Consider the following 18,635-nt stretch of genomic DNA (forward strand, 5'->3'; position numbering starts at 1 on the left):
ATAAACTACAGCCAAACAAATATGGCAAAACCCTAAGGCTCAATAGACGACGAAGATGCTCTCAAGCAGCCTCCTCACCCCCTCAGCGGAGAGAACGAAAAGATTTTTAAAAAATTTAAAAAAATGGTGTAAGTAGAGAAGTAGTAACAGCAAGCTGGACCGATCAGGCGAGCTCGGTGACTTCGTACGTGGACTAATCAAGGGGTGTCACCTGAGTAACAAAATCCATCAGGGACATACCAGCCATTCTGAAGCTGCCCAGTTTGACTGTTGGTGATATGACTGCGAAGTAAAAACGCGGACAACTACAGATAAACTAAGACGCGGCAGTACTTGTTTCAAGATATTATGGCATGTGGAGTAATATTGTTTTTTTCTGCTTTAGAGCTGTAAAACCCAACTGATTTATTTTAACTGCTTGCATGTCGCGAGACGGCTTGCTGGGACCTGTGCCCGAATGTAAATACAGTATCATGCTTATACTACCTTCTGAGGGAAGTTGAATCCTTCGTCAGTTATATGCCGGCTGTTTAGAATTGTAAATAACTTGTGGGTTGTTATTTCACTCTTGTTATTGTTATTGTGTCAATTACTAAGTTTAAGATACTTTTAAAGGAAAGTTTTTGGGTATTTATATTATCTGTTCTACTTATTTGCGCTTTTTAAAACCATTTCGATATTTAGAGTCTGATTTATGTAATGGAGCCTTTAAATAACTTTTTGGATCCAGAATGAGATTTTCACTCTGCAGCGGAGTGTGCGCTGATATGAAACTTCCTGGCAGATTAAAAATGTGTGCCGGACCGAGAATCGAACTCGGGACCTTTGCCTTTCGCGGGCAAGTGCTCTACCAACTGAGCTACCCAAGCACGACTCACGCCCCGTCCTCACAGCTTTATTTCTGCCAGTACCTCGCCTCCTACGTTCCAAACTTTACAGAATCCCTCCTGCGAAACTTGCAGAACTAGCACTCCTGAAAGAAAGGATATTGCGGAGACATGGCTTTGCCACAGCCTGGGCGACGTTTGGAAGGTAGGAGACGAGGTACTGGCAGAAATAATGCTGTGAGGACGGGGCGTGAGTCGTGCTTGGGTAGCTCAGTTGGTAGAGCACTTGCCCGCGAAAGGCAAAGGTCCCAAGTTCGAGTCTCGGTCCGGCACACAGTTTTAATCTGCCAGGAAGATTCAACTTTTTGGACGTTTACAGTTTCTGTTTTACTTATTGCACCTTTAAATTATTTTGCTGTTGATAGTACCTGGTTTATCTATTGGCGCTTTTAAACAAGTCGATAATCTGTTCCCGGACCCCGGCACCACTACCATTTGAAACCCGAGTAAATTGCATCAGAGAGATTCGCCGAAAATTCCCATACAACTAAGCAACTAACTACCGGTTAACCATTAGTATAATACACAGGATCACTGTATACTTCCAAGCAGATAAACTACAAAGAACTAGGAATGCCCCTGTGTTACTGGCCGCCCCACCTGGGTCCCTCATGGTAGTCTACGCAAAGAGGCCTATGAGCAGCCCCTCCAGTTAAGTAGTGAGCTCACAAGTCGTGCCCTCCAAATGTGCGCCTGCCTTAAAACTGCGGAAAGACGTGTGCGGGCGCGACCGGCCGCCAGCAGAAAGAAGGCCTGTGGAGAGAGACGCTGGAATGCTCTTAAGGCACCAGGCGTGTTCAAAGGCTGCGCGCGGCGGGCGAATGCCGGCCATTCCCGACATTCCGGAACGCACCATACAAAGGCACTGTGTGCCCGCACTTCGCGCTTTCTTTGTTACACACAGGGGCACGTCCTGACGACACCCTCCACTTCACTTTCAGAGGTCGTATTTTGTAGCGTTAGATCTTAAAGTCTTCATCATCGTTATTATTGTTGTTATTCTTGTCTGCAGTTAGAAGGCTGGTTTGATGCACCTCTCTACATCTACATACGAGGGTTGTCCAGAAAGTAAGTTCCAATCGGCCGCTAAATGGAAACCACAGTGAAAATCATCAACATTTTATTTGCAAGAGTTAGCTACACTTTCCAGATACTTCTCTACGTAGTCGCCACTCCGACTTAGACATTTGTCGGTGCGTTATACCAAATTTCCAACACGATCGTCATAGAAGGCAGCTGCCTGTGCATTCCGATAATTCTGTAGCTGGTCTATAGCACGTAGCCTGCGCCCAAGTGTTGTCTTCGTATACAGCGTTTCATGTGAACAGAGATGATACTCAGGACGAGCCAATTAGGGCTGTGTTGTGGGTGATCGAACAATTCCCACCAAAAAGGCTGCAGGTGCGTCTTCACTGCCCCTGCAGAGTGCGGCTGAGAATTGCCATGAAGAAGGAAGTGCGTGGCAGTTGTGTTGGGTGGGCTGCATTCATTAAGGCGAAACCTCTCAGCGGGCCCTCCAACTTGACGGGAGACATTGTTGTTCTAGGCACCTTTACTCGCTCACAAATGAAAAGAGAGTCTTGATGCGATCGACGGTCGTACTAGACACTCTACCCAACACATCTATGCAAAGCTTCATCGGGTTTTCATTGTGGTGTCCATTTTGCGACCGATCGGAATTTACTTTCTGGACAACCCTCATGTATACTCACCAAGCCTCAACATGGGGTGTGATGGAGGGTACTTTGTGTCCGAGTGTCACTTTCCACTTTTCTTGTTTCACCCGCGTGTGGTTATCAGGAAAGACGATTGCTGGTAAACCTCCGTGTAGGCTCGAATCGCTCTAATTTTATATCTATGGTCTCTTCGCGAGATATACGTAGTAGGAAGCAATATATCGGTCGACTCTCCCAGAAATAATGTACGCCGTTGGAACTTAGACAGTGGACCATTACTTTATGCTGAATGCCTCTCTTGCACGGTGTAAGAGGTCCGAGCAGATGTAATTTCGATGTATTGCTCATGCGCTGCCTGCGATATGCAAGGGGTCTGACCAGAGAGCAGTGTTGACTCAGTAGGAACTGTGTAGCTGTAGCAGTAAGTTGTGGCTAGTGTGGAGTCTGCTCTGGTCTGGTATGGTGTATCGTGTTGGCCGGCCCGGTCGCGGTGCAGCGATGCCGGAGCCTGTGTATTATTGTATAAGGTAAAAAGCAGCCTCGCGCATATGTAGTAATGTTATCTCAAGTCGCATGTAAATGTTTTAAAACTCTCGTAATAATAATCTTCCTCATAAAAAGTAACTTTTAACAACCATTCATTTCAATTTAAAGTATTTACTAATTTCTCCCATCCATGATCATCCCGATTATTGCAATAGAAAAATCAGTTGCTCCCTTTCATAAATGACAGATAGGTCGGCCAGCATTGCACAGAGCTGTGCCGGAAAAATTTATTGTAAGAGCAGATATATCCGGCGACTTCACTGAGGTAAGAATTTTTCCTTTTTTTTATTCAGAATGATCTTTCTGGGCCATGACGCAGCACTGCTGTCGTCCAAAATTTACCACATTAAATTCACAGTGAATTATTGAAAAGTCGTAAGTGAGCGACAATTTAATTGAGAGGTTAGTTACATTGTTTTATTACCAGGTTACTGAATTTATTTTTTTTATTGTGACGTTACACTGAATGTGAACGACATAATTATAATTTTTACTGTTGAGAGGTTTAGGAATTTTTCTGTTGTGAGGTTACGCTAAATGTGAATGAATTTTGAGCTTAGATTAAATCAGAAAGAATTTTGTGTGGAGGTTAATGTGAAAAGAATTTTGCAGGGAGGTTATAAATGTAAATGAATTTTGTGGGGAGGTTACACTGTGAAAGAATTTTGTTTTGAGGTTACACTAAAACCAGAATAATTATCAATAATATTTATAATATATTTTGTGGGGAGGTTACAACGGTCTGCCACTGGTGTTGGCCGAACATCTCCGTGATGCTTTCGCACTTACTAAATGAACCCATAAACGAACTCGCTTTTTTTAATTTTTTTCTGTTCTCCATTTCCGCTATCAGTCCCATTTAGTAGGAATCCCATAGTGACGAGCAATTTTCAAGTATTGTTCGAACAAGTGTTTTGTAAGCTACTTCCCTTTGTTGATGGCGTACGTTTCATAAAGATTCTTCCAATGCCTCAGCTTAGCATCTGACTCACTCGCGATCAATTTCAACTTTAAATCGCTGTGTACGCATGTTGCTGTTGTTGTGGACTTCAGTCCAGGGACTGGTTTGTTGCAGCTCTCCATGCTACTCTATCCTGTGCAAGCTTCTTCATCTCCCAGTACCTACTGCAACCTACATCCTTCTGAATCTGTTTAGTGTATTCATCTACGATTTTTACCCTCCACCCTGGACTCCAATACTAAATTAGTGATCCCTTGATGCCTCAGAATATGTCCTACCAAGCGATCCCTTCTTCTAGTCAAGTTGTGCCACAAATTTCTCTTCTCCCCAATTCTATTCAATACCTCCCCATTAGTTATGTGATCTACCCATCTAATCTTCAGCATCCTTCTGTAGCAACACATTTCGAAAGCTTCTATTCTCTTTTTGTCTAAACTATTTATCGTCCATGTTTCGCTTCCATACATGGCTACACTCCATACAAATACTTTCAGAAACGACTTCCTGACACTTAAACCTATACTCGATGTTAACAAATTTCCGTTCTTCAGAAACGTTTTCCTTGCCATTGCCAGTCTACATTTTATCCATCATCAGTTATTTGCTCCCCAAATAGCAAAACTCATTTACTACTTTAAGCGTCTCATTTCCTAAACTAATTCCCTCAGCATCACCCGATTTAATTCGACTACATTCCATTATCTTCGTTTTGCTTTCGTTGATGTTCATCTTATATCCTCCTTTCAAGACAATGTACATTCCGTTCAGCTGCTCTTCCAGATCCCTTGCTGTCTCCGACAGAATTACAATGTCGTCAGCGAACCAAAAAGCTTTTATTTCTTCTCCATGGATTTTAATTCCTACTCCTTACCGAAGTAACTGCTTCCATTGGTTGTTATGCAATTTTCTAACGAAGCAGTCAAGGATCTTTCTGTGTGTCACTATACGTTGCACCTGTTTATACTGAAGGTCCGCTTACACTCCCTGCACCAATTGCCGATCCTCTGCAGGTCTTCCAGCATTTAACCCATTTCCTAGCGTCACAGCTTCCCTGTACACACAGAGTCATCCCCGAAAAGCCTCATCAAGCTTCCGACGTTATCTACAGGTCACTTACTCATAAAGTGAAAAGCAATGCTCCCCCGGAGTTCCGCCTGAGTCTGCTTTTACGTCTGATACTTCTCTCCTTTCATAATGGCATGCTGTGTTCTGTTTGCTAGAAACTTTTCAATCCAGTCACACAGCTGGTCTGATATACTGGACGCTCGAATTTTGTTTATTAGGCGCCAAGCGGAACTGTGTCAACGCCTTCCTGAAGTCAAGGGACACGGCATGTACCTGGGTGTCGGTATCCACTGCCTTTTGGGTGTCGTGGACGAACAGAGAGAGCTGGATTTCACAGGAACGCTGTTTTTAGCATCACGTGTTAGTTCCTGCAAAGATTTTCGCTCTCCAGAAATATCATAATATGCGAGCATAAAATATGGTCCAAAATTCTACAGCAGACCGGCATCAGAGACACCCGTCTTATCGTTGTATGCATCTGTTGGAAGACGATTCTTGATTATGGATATGGCTTCAAAATGGTTCCATTGGCTCTAAGCACTATGGGACTTAACATCTGAGGTCATGAGTCCCCTAGAACTTAGAACTACTTAAACCTAACTAACCTAAGGACATCAGACACATTCATGGCCCAAGCAGGATTCGAACCTGCTACCGACGGGTATGGCCTTTACTTTATCCAATCATTACGAACGCTTCGCTCCTCAAAGAGATCTACGGCACGCTACTGCTAGAAGAGAGGCAAGTTCTTTCCTGTCCCTTAAGACACTTATTTCGATATCTGTCACTTTGTCGTTCGTGCGGCGATTTAAAGAAGTAACTACTGTGCAACCTCGACGCTACTCTATCCTGTGTAATACTGTTCATCTCCGAATAACTGCTGCATCCTCCACCTGTTTCAACCAGCTCACTGTATTCACCACTTGGTCTCCCTCGACGACTTAACGTCCACCAAGCATCCCTCCATGCCAAATTGATGATTCCTTCATAACTCAAGAGATGTTGCTTCTTTTAGTCAGCTTGCGCCATAATTCTTTCCCCTGAGTTCGATTCGGTACTTCTCAATTAGTTATCAGACCTATCCATCTATTCTTGAGCATTGTTCTGCAGTACGACATACCACAAAGTAGACAAGAGCAGTAATTCTGTTACCTTGGAACAAATGGTTCAAATGGCTGTGAGCACTATGGGACTCAACTTCTGAGGTCATCAGTCCCCTAGAACTTAGAACTACTTAAACCTAACGAACCTAAGGACATCACACACGCCCATGACCGAGGCAGGATTCGAATATGCGACCGTAGCGATCGCGCGGTTCCAGACTGTAGCACCAAGAACCGATCGGCCACCCCGGCCGGCCTACCTTGGAACCAAAATAACGAATGACGCATCAAGCAAGGAGGACATAAAAAGCAAAGTAGCACAGTCAAAGAGAGAATTCCTGGCCGAAAAATGTCTACTAATACCAAACATAGCTCTTAATTTGCGGTACAAAATTGGAAGAACGTACGTTTCGAGCACTGTGGATTGTAGGAAAACCGGAAATGAAGAAAATGTAAGCATCTGAGACGTGGTGTTAGAGAAGAATGCTGCAAATTAAATGGTCTAATAAGATAAGAAATGAGGTGGTTCTCAGCAGAATCGTTAAGGAAGGGAAAATTACAACAGTATCACGTAGGCGCTCAGCCAATCCTTTTACAGTCTAATCCGATACAGTGGCCACCGGTCTCCAACGCAAGTCCAAACGGTCTCATTTCGCGAGTAACTGATCACGTCGGGCGTAACTGCTACTCTGTCCGCCCCCCGGTAGCTGAGTGGTCGAAGGATTTTTATGTTTGGCTGCTACGACGGATAAGTCGTAATTTCATTGAACTCGAACACCCCAGGTAGCATTGGCCGAAGATTTGGAGACATGTGCACCAAAATTTCCTTCCTACCTTCGTTCAGGCACTGTGGTTCTCTGTCGCCTGTGGCAAGTTCAACACCATCCAACGGCTCCATGCAATTGGACTAGTGGACACTCCACTATGCCCGAAATGTCGCCAAGTGGATGACGACCATCACAGCTTAACTTGTATCGCGGTGGAGGACATCTGGCTCCTAGGAAGACAGATGGTAGCTTGCTACCTCCGTGTGACCCCGCAACATATTACACCTGCTTCCTTCTTACATCCGGAGAGTGACTACTTTCCGGCGACTAAATCACAGTCGATCATCTGGGTCAAAGGTTGGACGATCGCGTACCTCTTTGGGGATGCTGCCAAGTCGCGACTTGACTTTTTGTATTTCTTGCAGCAAGCCCACAATGAGGTTCGTAGATGGTCACACTATCGGAAAACCTTTGCCAACTATCTTCAGGTAGTCTTCATCGAACCCCCACGCAGTTGGGATGTGCCGGGAGCAGTCGGTGTGCACATTTGACAGCTGATAATGAACCTCACGCTTCTCTCACCACTCAATATGTAATGCACATACTATACCATGAAATGATCTACATGTTCCTTTTAGCACAGAGATCTTTATTGAAAATAAATAAATAAATAATAAAAAACAACATCCCTGATCCTTTAAATTTGTGATTTGTTTAACAAGGATTTTTGTTTTTGTTTTTTACAGAGTATGCATTTCATTTAGTGTTTGTGAACTGCCTAATTTTGTATCCAAATAGAATACCAACAAAAAAAAAGGTGGTCAGCGCGACAGACTGTCAATCCTAAGGGCCCGGGTTCTATTCCCAGCTGGGTCAGAGATTTTCTCCGCTCAGGGACTGGGTGTTGTGTTGTCCTAATCATCATCATTTCATCCCCATCGACGCGCAAGTCGCCGAAGTGGCGGCAAATCGAAAGACTTGCACCAGGCGAGCGGTCTACCCGACGGGAAGCCCTCGTCACACGCATATTATTATACTGCTACTCTGAAACGAAAAGGTTGGTACTGCAGATGATGATGTGGCCGGCCACAGTAAACTGGAAACAGCGGTCACTGGCAGTTGGTTCGGAGACATCCATGTCCACGTGGAGGCCATCCGCATTCAGATTAACAAGAACCTCCTTGCCTAATTCAAATCCAAATTGAACAGTTACTCCTCTGAACCATCGACCTTACAAACTCGTAAATGATTTGTTGTACAAATGTTCGTGGATTTGAGGAAATCCTTGCGTGACGCGAAGGAGCGTTGGCTGGTACCTGATGCCTGTGCTGAGCGAATGGCAGGAGGTTAGGCGGCTGGTAGCTCAGCCAGACGGGACGAGTCGTGACTCAGCCTGTCTGCGTGCCGGCAGGCTTACTCACCCCACCAGCCAGCCGCACCTGGCCCCCTCCCACCAGCGCCGGGACGACGCGGCTTCCACGGAAATATAGAGTGTGTCCAAAAAGTATTCGTCTAGTTGTCATTTTTATTAAAAAGCTAAGTATATGTCACTTGAAAGGAAGGGAACATAAAATGTGAACATCCAGTCATATGCAAAGAACCTTGGTAAGTCATTTTTATTGATGGACAAGGGAATAAATACATCCATAGCGATAACAAATTTGACAAAATGGAGAATTTATTCAAGGGCTACTTGAAAAAGTATTCGTCCACTCATACTTTTTTTTAAATTTACAATCTGAAAATATGATTTCAATTACAAAAAATTAATATTTAGTGGGGTTTCCCTTTGCAGCTATTACTGCTTGTATAAGATGTTCTCGGGTTTCCAACCTAAGATGTTCTCGGGTTTCCAACCGCGTAAATTGTTTAAAACTATGCGAGCTTTCGGCCAAGCACTCCTTGGCCATTGTCAAGCGGTATGACTGCCAGTGGGCTGTTGGTGCGCCCTTATATACGCTAGCTCCCGGCTGTGACGTCACTGGTGCCCGTGACATTGCCATATATGGGCATGTTTTGAGTCGGCGTCCGATGTGCCCTCTTCAATCGCGCGATCGCTGGATCGCACGCAGAATTGAGCTGCAAGCTACCGTCTCTATTCAGGGTGTTTGCGGTAATTTTTATTTCAATAGCTTTCTTTATTAAACTGTCCCAGAAGCCGATAGTGCGTCGTGGCTGTCGTGGCTCACACTAACGGCTTCTGGGACAGTTTAATAAAGGAAGCTGTTGAAATAAAAATTACCGCAAACACCCAGAATAGAGACGGTGGCTTCCAGCTCAGCGCTGCGTGGGATCCAGCAATCGCGCGGTTGAAAACGGCACATCGAACGCCGACTCAAAACATGCCCATATATGGCAATGTCACGGGCACCAGTGACGTCACAGCCGGGAGCTAGCGTATATAAGGGCGCACCAACAGCCCACTGGCAGTCATACCGCTTGACAATGGCCAAGGAGTGCTTGGCCGAAAGCTCGTGTAGTTTTAAGTAACTGACGCGATTGGAAACCCGAGAACATTTTATTCAGTGTTATCGCCGCGTGACTCTGCATTCATACATTACTGTTTGTAGTCGTCTGGGCATCGACATGACCCAGTTTGCCGTCAGAGAGGCTGGAATTTTGTCCCAAACGTCTTGAAGTGCCTCTTCTAGGTCTCTCTTGTTATAAATGTCTTCTCCTGATGCTACCTTCCAGTACTTTCCAAAGGTGTTCAGTACGATTAATGTCTGGGCTCTGAGGAAGGGTGTTAAGTTGTTTTGGGGCATTGTACAGGAGCCACAGCCTTGCATTTAGAACCGTATGCTTCAGGCCATTATCTTGTTGAAAAATGTAATTTCCTTGCAGACCTAATTTTTCGACGTTAGGATTCAGATTGTCCTTTAAAATGTTGATATACATATGGTGATCCATTGTACCTTGAATGAATGTAATTTTCCAACGCTTGCAGCACTCATACAGCCCCACACCATCAGGGAGCCAACACTGTGTTTAACCGTTTGCACAAGATTGCGTGGCAACACCTCCTGATTCTTCTTACGCCACACCATTCGCCGGCTGCCATCCGACCCGAATACGTTATATTTACTCCTATCAGAAATTATTACTCTATTCCATAAGTCTTCCTTTTTGAATCTATGTTCCACCGTGAAATGAAGACGTTTCTTTCGATTCTGTTCACTGACCCAAAATTTCTTGCACGCTGTAAGTAGGCTGTTTAGGTTGTAATGTTGGTAACGCCACGTAGCGCTCTGTATGAAAATCACTGACTGTGCTATGTGCAGTCTGTGGCTGGTTTGCATTGTTGGAATATTTGCTATTTAATGTTGACAGTTGGATGTGAACAGCGCGTAGCGTTGTGCAGTTGGAGGTGAGCCGCCAGCAGTTGTGGATGTGGGGAGAGAGATGGCAGGGTTTTGAGAGCGGACAATCTGCACGTGTGTCCGTCAGAAAAAGGAAATTTGTAGGACTGGATGGCATGAACTGACATATATATATATATTTTATGACTTTTGAACACTATTAAGGTAAATACATTGATTTGATCCATTATAAATGGTTTTTGAAAGCCTGCGACTGTAGATACAATAGGTTTGTTTATAAATAAATAAATCTGCTGCTACCAGTCATGATTTTTTTCTTTATTTTACTATTCGCACGACGCGTTTCGAGAAATAATTCTCATTTTCAAGTGCGGTTTTTGGTGTGTATTACGCCATTTCTTTTGATGTTGTCAGTGTGTGTGTGTGTGTGTGTGTGTGTGTGTGTCTGCTTCATTTTCTTGACTTTTACTGTAATACATAAGAAACACGCGATTTTTAGTTGGGTATCAATTCTTTTTGTGAGGTTAGTGGCTAAAATTTAGAAGAATTTGTACTTACAGTTTTCTAATGGTCCATTTGTATAGACTCCCACACACACTTAACATCACACACAACTTGTTGTACACTTTACACATCGAAAATATCTTATATAAACAAAACAGTTACAAAGAACATCTTACAGGTAGTCCACAGAGATAACATTATAGGTCTTTCACAGATTGTGATATGCTTTTGTACAGAGGTTATTTATCTTAACAATTTGGCTCATGAATTACTTACATTGATTTTACAATTGTGCTTATTTCTATGTTTTACTATTTTTATTTAAGAATATTATAGAAACATCTTATGTATTACAGTAAAAGTCAACAAAATGAAGCAGGCACACACACTGACAACATCAAAAGAAATGGCTTAATACACACCAAAAACCGCACTTGAAAATGGGAATTATTTCTCGAAACGCGTCGTGCGAATAGTAAAATAAAGAAAAAATCGTGACTGGTAGCAGAAGATTTAGTTATTTATAAACAAACCTATTGTAAATACATTGTTTGTTCTCCATCAAAACATTTCATTTGCTAACTATGCCTATCAGTAGTTAGTCCCTTCAGTAGTTAGAATCTTTCATTTAGTTGGCAGTATTGGTGCTCGCTGTATTGCAGTAGTTTGAGTATCGAAGATTTTTGTAAGGTAAATGATTCATGAAAGGTGTAGGTTATTGTTAGTCGGAACCATTCTTTGGTAGGGATTATTGAAAGTCAGATTGCGTTGCGCTAAAAAAAAAAAAAAAAAAAAAAAAAAAAAAAAAAAAAAAAAAAAAAAAAATTGTGTGTCAGTTTACTATTGATCAGAATAAGTAAAGAAAGAAATGTCTGAGTACGTTCTGTTTTGCGCAGCTGTTTGAAAATCAAATAACGTAAGAGGTTTACCAGCACAGTCATTCATAATTCTTCTAAGGTGATGTTTCAAAGCTACTCGGCCATGATACCCGTACGTTTTGAAGGTATTTCTGATTGTGTTGGCACATACCTTCCTTCCCCTGGACTCTTTAACTCCCCAGCCAACTTAGGAGCTCTGATTTTAGGTTTCTTCTTCATTTCCCTCTTGATAAATTTCACGTTTGCATCAGTCAAAGTGTGAGGGCGTCCGATACGTGGTTCGTTTCTTAATGATTTTGTTGCGCAAAATGGATCTATTATCGTCTGAACTGTCGATCTAGGTCTACCGACTAGTTTAGCAATCTCGTAGGAAGATTTGCACTCATTATATAAGCGCAGAATAAACTCCTCCATTGCCGGTCCCAAGCCCGGATCCTCATCTTATAAGTGATGAGGGAGGAGGAGGGGGAGGAGTAACAACCTCGTAAAAAAACCTGGGTCCATCTGGCTCCGGATGGTAGCACCCTGTGAGGGCCCCTGCCTAGGGTTACGGGTGAAAACCGGTCAACGGTCTCATAGGCGGATGAGGAATTTTTAACTCCCAACGGCTGAGAGAGCGGAGGAACCAAAAATCTATAACTGCAAGCGTCTGTACCCAGATTGAGCGGCTTGTGGGCAGCGTCTGTTCCACATGTTAGAGGCGGCTGTTTCAAGAAAACCTTCTAACGCTAACAACGTTAGTCGTATTCCTGGTAGGTTACGCAAGTAATCTCCCCAACTTTGAAGAATTTCAACAGTTACAATCTTAACGCATGATGGAAATGTCTTTCAATAACGAAACTACCCCAGGTGGCCAATCCACCGTCGGCAACGACGCAAGCAGACCCATGGATTCTGGGGAGTCTGCAACACCATGCAAATCCAACAAGATTAAACCCAGAAAAATCTTCAACATAGCAACTCTCAACATAAACTCCCTTCTCAAAGTGGGAAAACTTAAGCACCTTACAGACCAGTTACACACGGAAGACATACAAATTGTGGCGCTACAAGAAACTCGCTTCACTGATGAAAACACATTTGAATCAAACAAATTCAGAATATTTAAAGGAAAACCTGGAAAAATTGTAATGAAGAAATGCCCTCAGCTTGGCACAGCTTTCGCTGTAAACACAAAAATTCTGAACTCTGTCGAACATTTTTGGTCAACATCATCGAGAACATATTTCCTCACTTTTCGATGTGCAAATAAAAAATACACATTAATCAATGTTCACGCTCCCACAAATGACAAAAATAATGCTAAAAATAGGGAAGAAACAGATGAATTCTGGGAAAACCTTAAGGATCATACACTCCTGGAAATTGAAATAAGAACACAGTGAATTCATTGTCCCAGGAAGGGGAAACTTTATTGACACATTCCTGGGGTCAGATACATCACATGATCACACTGACAGAACCACAGGCACATAGACACAGGCAACAGAGCATGCACAATGTCGGCACTAGTACAGTGTATATCCACCTTTCGCAGCAATGCAGGCTGCTATTCTCCCATGGAGACGATCGTAGAGATGCTGGATGTAGTCCTGTGGAACGGCTTGCCATGCCATTTCCACCTGGCGCCTCAGTTGGACCAGCGTTCGTGCTGGACGTGCAGACCGCGTGAGACGACGCTTCATCCAGTCCCAAACATGCTCAATGGGGGACAGATCCGGAGATCTTGCTGGCCAGGGTAGTTGACTTACACCTTCTAGAGCACGTTGGGTGGCACGGGATACATGCGGACGTGCATTGTCCTGTTGGAACAGCAAGTTCCCTTGCTGGTCTAGGAATGGTAGAACGATGGGTTCGATGACGGTTTGGATGTACCGTGCACTATTCAGTGTCCCCTCGACGATCACCAGTGGTGTACGGCCAGTGTAGGAGATCGCTCCCCACACCATGATGCCGGGTGTTGGCCCTGTGTGCCTCGGTCGTATGCAGTCCTGATTGTGGCGCTCACCTGCACGGCGCCAAACACGCATACGACCATCATTGGCACCAAGGCAGAAGCGACTCTCATCGCTGAAGACGACACGTCTCCATTCGTCCCTCCATTCACGCCTGTCGCGACACCACTGGAGGCGGGCTGCACGATGTTGGGGCGTGAGCGGAAGACGGCCTAACGGTGTGCGGGACCGTAGCCCAGCTTCATGGAGACGGTTGCGAATGGTCCTCGCCGATACCCCAGGAGCAACAGTGTCCCTAATTTGCTGGGAAGTGGCGGTGCGGTCCCCTACGGCACTGCGTAGGATCCTACGGTCTTGGCGTGCATCCGTGCGTCGCTGCGGTCCGGTCCCAGGTCGACGGGCACGTGCACCTTCCGCCGACCACTGGCGACAACATCGATGTACTGTGGAGACCTCACGCCCCACGTGTTGAGCAATTCGGCGGTACGTCCACCCGGCCTCGCGCATGCCCACTATACGCCCTCGCTCAAAGTCCGTCTACTGCACATACGGTTCACGTCCACGCTGTCGCGGCATGCTACCAGTGTTAAAGACTGCGATGGAGCTCCGTATGCCACGGCAAACTGGCTGACACTGACTGCGGCGGTGCACAAATGCTGCGCAGCTAGCGCCATTCGACGGCCAACACCGCGGTTCCTGGTGTGTCCGCTGTGCCGTGCGTGTGATCATTGCTTGTAAGGCCCTCTCGCAGTGTCCGGAGGAAGTATGGTGGGTCTGACACACCGGTGTCAATGTGTTCTTCTTTCCATTTCCAGGAGTGTATATCAGAAATCCCAGAAAACAATGCAAAAATACTCCTAGGAGATTTTAACGCTCAGATTGGAAAAGAAAAGAAATTCCGCGATATTGTCGGCAACTTTCCCGCACACAAACGAACCAACAAAAATGGAGAAAGGTTAATTATGCTCTATAAGCAGTTTAAACTCAAGCTAATGTCAACACGTTTTAAACATCTTCCCAGAAAACAAAAAACCTGGGTTCTCCGATAAAGAGTATCGGAGAATTTCAAATAGATCACGTTGCCATCTCCTCCAAATGTGAAAAAGAAATATTGAACACACGTGTCCGAAAATCTCTAAACCTCGACTCCGATCACTATCTCACGAAAATAAAAACTAAACTGATCCCACAAAACAAACAGAAAAGCAGAAACGGTGAATACAAAAACAGAAATAAAATAAATTTTGATCTTACAACCCTGAGAAATTACAACCTTAAGTCCAACTCTAACCTCAAGGATTTTCAGAATAAACTAAAGACATTCTCCCCTTCACAAAACCTCCAAGAATTTCAGAACAACTTGATGAGGCAACAGAAACAACCTTTCCAAAAAAGAGCAAACCGAGACACCCGTGGTGGGACAGCAACTGTAATGAAGTTCTGCATGAAAGACTTAAAGCCTGGAAAAAGTGGAACTCACATAAAACTGAAAACAACTTTGATGAATTTAAGCAAGCCAGAAAGAATGCCTCAAAAACTATTCGCAACACCAAGAGACAATATGAAAAACAACAACTGGACTCAATCGAAGAGAATTTCAAGAAATGCAACACGGCAGCTTGGTACAAAACATTCAACCAGAAACTCCGAGGATACCAGTCCCCTTGCCTAAACCTTATGAGAAATAATAAGACTCTCGCCACCAACAATACTGAAAACTGTGAAATCCTGGCTGAATATTTTGAGACACTCCTAAACTGCCAAACACCCATCCAGACTCTCAGTTTTACGCAACCAGAAACATTACCAACACATTCAACACCTCCGACACGAGAGGAAATCACAAACATAATCAAAAATCTCAAAAACAGGAAAGCATGTGGAGAAGACACAATTACAGCAGAAATGCTCAAGCTTGGGGGAGAAACATCAGTAGAGGCACTACACAAAGAACTTGAACAAGTATGGGAAACCAAGAAAATCCCAAGTCACTGGAAAACTGCCCTAATTCACCCTTTGTTTAAAAAAGGTGACAAAAGGGATGTTAACAACTATCGTGGAATATCGCTTCTCCCAGTCCCATAGAAAATTCTATCAAAAGCCCTGCTCAATCGTGTATCACCAATTATAGAGGGAAAACTTGGAGAATATCAAGCTGGCTTCAGACCAGGAAGATCCTGCGCCGAACAAATTTTTAACCTCAAAACAACAATGAACTATTTATCTCCAAGGAGCAAGAAATATTTCATAACATTCATTGATTTCAAAAAAGTTTATGACTCAATCGATAGGGACACACTCATCAAAACACTTCGAGAATATGAAATAGATGAAACAACAATCACCATAATCAAAGAAACATTAACAAATACAACATCAAAAGTAAAATTCCAAGGAGAAATTTCACGGCATTTCGAGGTCAAAACCGGCGTCAGACAAGGAGATGCGCTGTCCCCGGTATTCTTCAACTGTGTTCTGGATAAAGTCATAGCAGAATGGAGAAAACTCACGCAAAAACATGCAGTTGAGAAAGTCCAAATTGGAGGGAAGTGCTACAAAGCCATTGAAACCAACTGTTTTGCCTTCGCTGACGATCTCGCCTGTTTAGCTTACACACAAAAAGACACAATAAAACAAATAGAATTACTTAAAGAAACTGCTGAAAAAGCAGGCTTGCAAATTTCATTTGAAAAGACAGAAATCATTACAAATATCAAAAATCCAACAAAGAAAATAACTACGACATACGGGAAAATACAGGTATCTAAACATTTTAAATATCTTGGTGAACTAATTCAGCCTGTGGCAAAAGGTCATCCAGCCTGCAGGGCTAGAATACAAAACCTAGAGACAGCAACTCACTACTGCAGGCAAATGTATTCAAAAAAATGTATATCCAAAAACATTAAACTCAGACACTACCAGACTGTCATCAGACCGCAGATACTATATGCATCAGAAACACTGGCAAATTTTACATACGCAGAACAGATAGAAAATCGTGAAAGAAGAATTGTGAGGACAATTCTTGGACACAGGAAAATAACAGATGATCAAGGCAAGCCTGTAAACAGACTAAAAAGCAACAAAGAAGTGTATACGAAGTGCAGCAAAATTACAGACGAAATTAGAAAAAGAAGATGCTCCTTTTATGCTCACATCACGAGGATGAACCCGAATAGGCTTACAAAACAAATATTTTCGTACATCGCAAATCTAAAAAATAAAAATTTATGGTTTATCAACACAGAAAGAGATCTAAAAGAAATGGACATAGATCAGGAAACAATATTTAACAGAAACCTTTTTAGAAAAAAACTGAATTCATTCACGGGTTTCGGTGTGAAAATTAAGAAGACTTGTGGAATTAAATGGTCTGAAGAGAGAAAAGCCGTCTTCAGCGCAAGAATGAAAGAAGTGTGGACTGAGAGAAAGAAGACTTCCCAGAAGCGCAAGAAATAACTGTTTTCGCGGTCTTTAACGGCCAAATTTGTATAATAATAATAATAAGCGCAGAATAAGTTTCCTTTCGATCAGCGTCGTCTCACTACCCTTACGGCCCATGGCGCTAATTGCAGTGTATCGGCGACGTTCAGAACCACAAAAGGCGATAGAGTGGGGCCGCGCACAGTTGACTCTAGTGTGTACCGTGGGTCAGCGTTATAGTTTAATCACTGCGCGCAGAATTTTCGCATGTTCACATGGTGGACGAATACTTTATGAACTAGCTCTTGTATTAAATTTTCTATTTTGTTAACCTTGCTGTCGATTTGGATGTATTGCTTTCCTTGCTTTTCAAGAAAAACGACTTACCGAGGTACTTCTTACACCACTGTCTCTTTAGATTTTGTATACATTTCTTTTCATGTTACACAGACTTTGTTTTCTAAAAGATATGCAGCTAGACGAATACTTTTTGGACTCACTTTAAGCACACACTGAACGGTGCTTATACGCTTGCACTCAAAAGTGTCCACCTACTGATGATTACTGGCCCACAGTACTAGTTGAAAAATGTATCCCTAAGCCTAAAATACAGAATGTGAAACATATACAGCAGGCCTGTGCGAGAAAACAGCACGCAGTCGTCTTCCGCTCGCTTGCGGAGAGGGTTCCTTCGGTTTTTTTTTTTTTTTTTTTTTTTTTTTTAAGCAAACTATCAAAGGAGGATCACGACTATCCGTCTGAGTGCCCGCAGTAGAGAAATCATTGGTCTACAGTTTCTTTAATTGCTGTATTAATTGGCCTCTATCTGCCCAGCTGTTTAACCAGTTACTTTGTTATTTAACTGGTGCTGTGAGGAAAGCGAGAAATTCTTGACTTCCTTCCATCGGGTGGGAAGGGAGTGAAGAAGCACAAGCTTTCGCGTTCCTTTTTATTGAAAAGGAGCAGCACAACAAATTACTTTGAAGTAAACAAATTTGAGTATATATCTATTATACTGATTACTGTCAAATGAAAGAACCCTCGAAACTCAAGATCATTGAGTGGCTTACGTTCGAGCTTTCTGCAATTACATGACAGAGGTATCACTGTTAATTCAGGAGCTTTTGATGTAATGACAAAATAAATTAGAATCGTGTTCCCTCGACCACGCTCTCTCTTCTCCAACAACTAACGTAGTAGATTTTATAAATAGACTATGTAACTGTAACACACACGTTTTACATCCATTAGTAATAGTTTTTGATGTTACGAGAGCTTTTTCTCAACCTCTAATACGGTCGTGAAATTAAAATCACAGTCAAATATTTGCGCAGATGCGTTGCGCTGTCTCTCTCGTATGCGTCGATTGCGTCACGTCGCACTTCACGGTTCTCAGCGCCCAGTGAGCACGTAAAGATGCTTCGAAAACAGTGTCTACTGCCCAGTGTGAAGTGCCTATTGAGGGGTGTCGCCATATTTCATGCACTCCATATGACATAACTGTCATGTGTTTCCTTCACCATGACAGTTCTCGGCCGCACACTACA

The 18,635-nt window shown here is 43.3% G+C and overlaps 1 non-coding gene across 1 annotated transcript; it reads right to left on the reverse strand.

The window, feature by feature from the left end:
- Positions 1-795: 795 nt before the first annotated feature.
- Positions 796-870, reverse strand: Trnas-cga. The gene has a single exon. It is a non-coding gene; the product is annotated as a tRNA-Ser (tRNA).
- Between the last annotated feature and the right edge of the window lie 17,765 nt (positions 871-18,635).

The sequence above is a fragment of the Schistocerca piceifrons genome, chromosome 6, assembly GCF_021461385.2.
Source record: "Schistocerca piceifrons isolate TAMUIC-IGC-003096 chromosome 6, iqSchPice1.1, whole genome shotgun sequence".
In the NCBI taxonomy this organism is placed as follows: Eukaryota; Metazoa; Arthropoda; class Insecta; order Orthoptera; family Acrididae; genus Schistocerca; species Schistocerca piceifrons.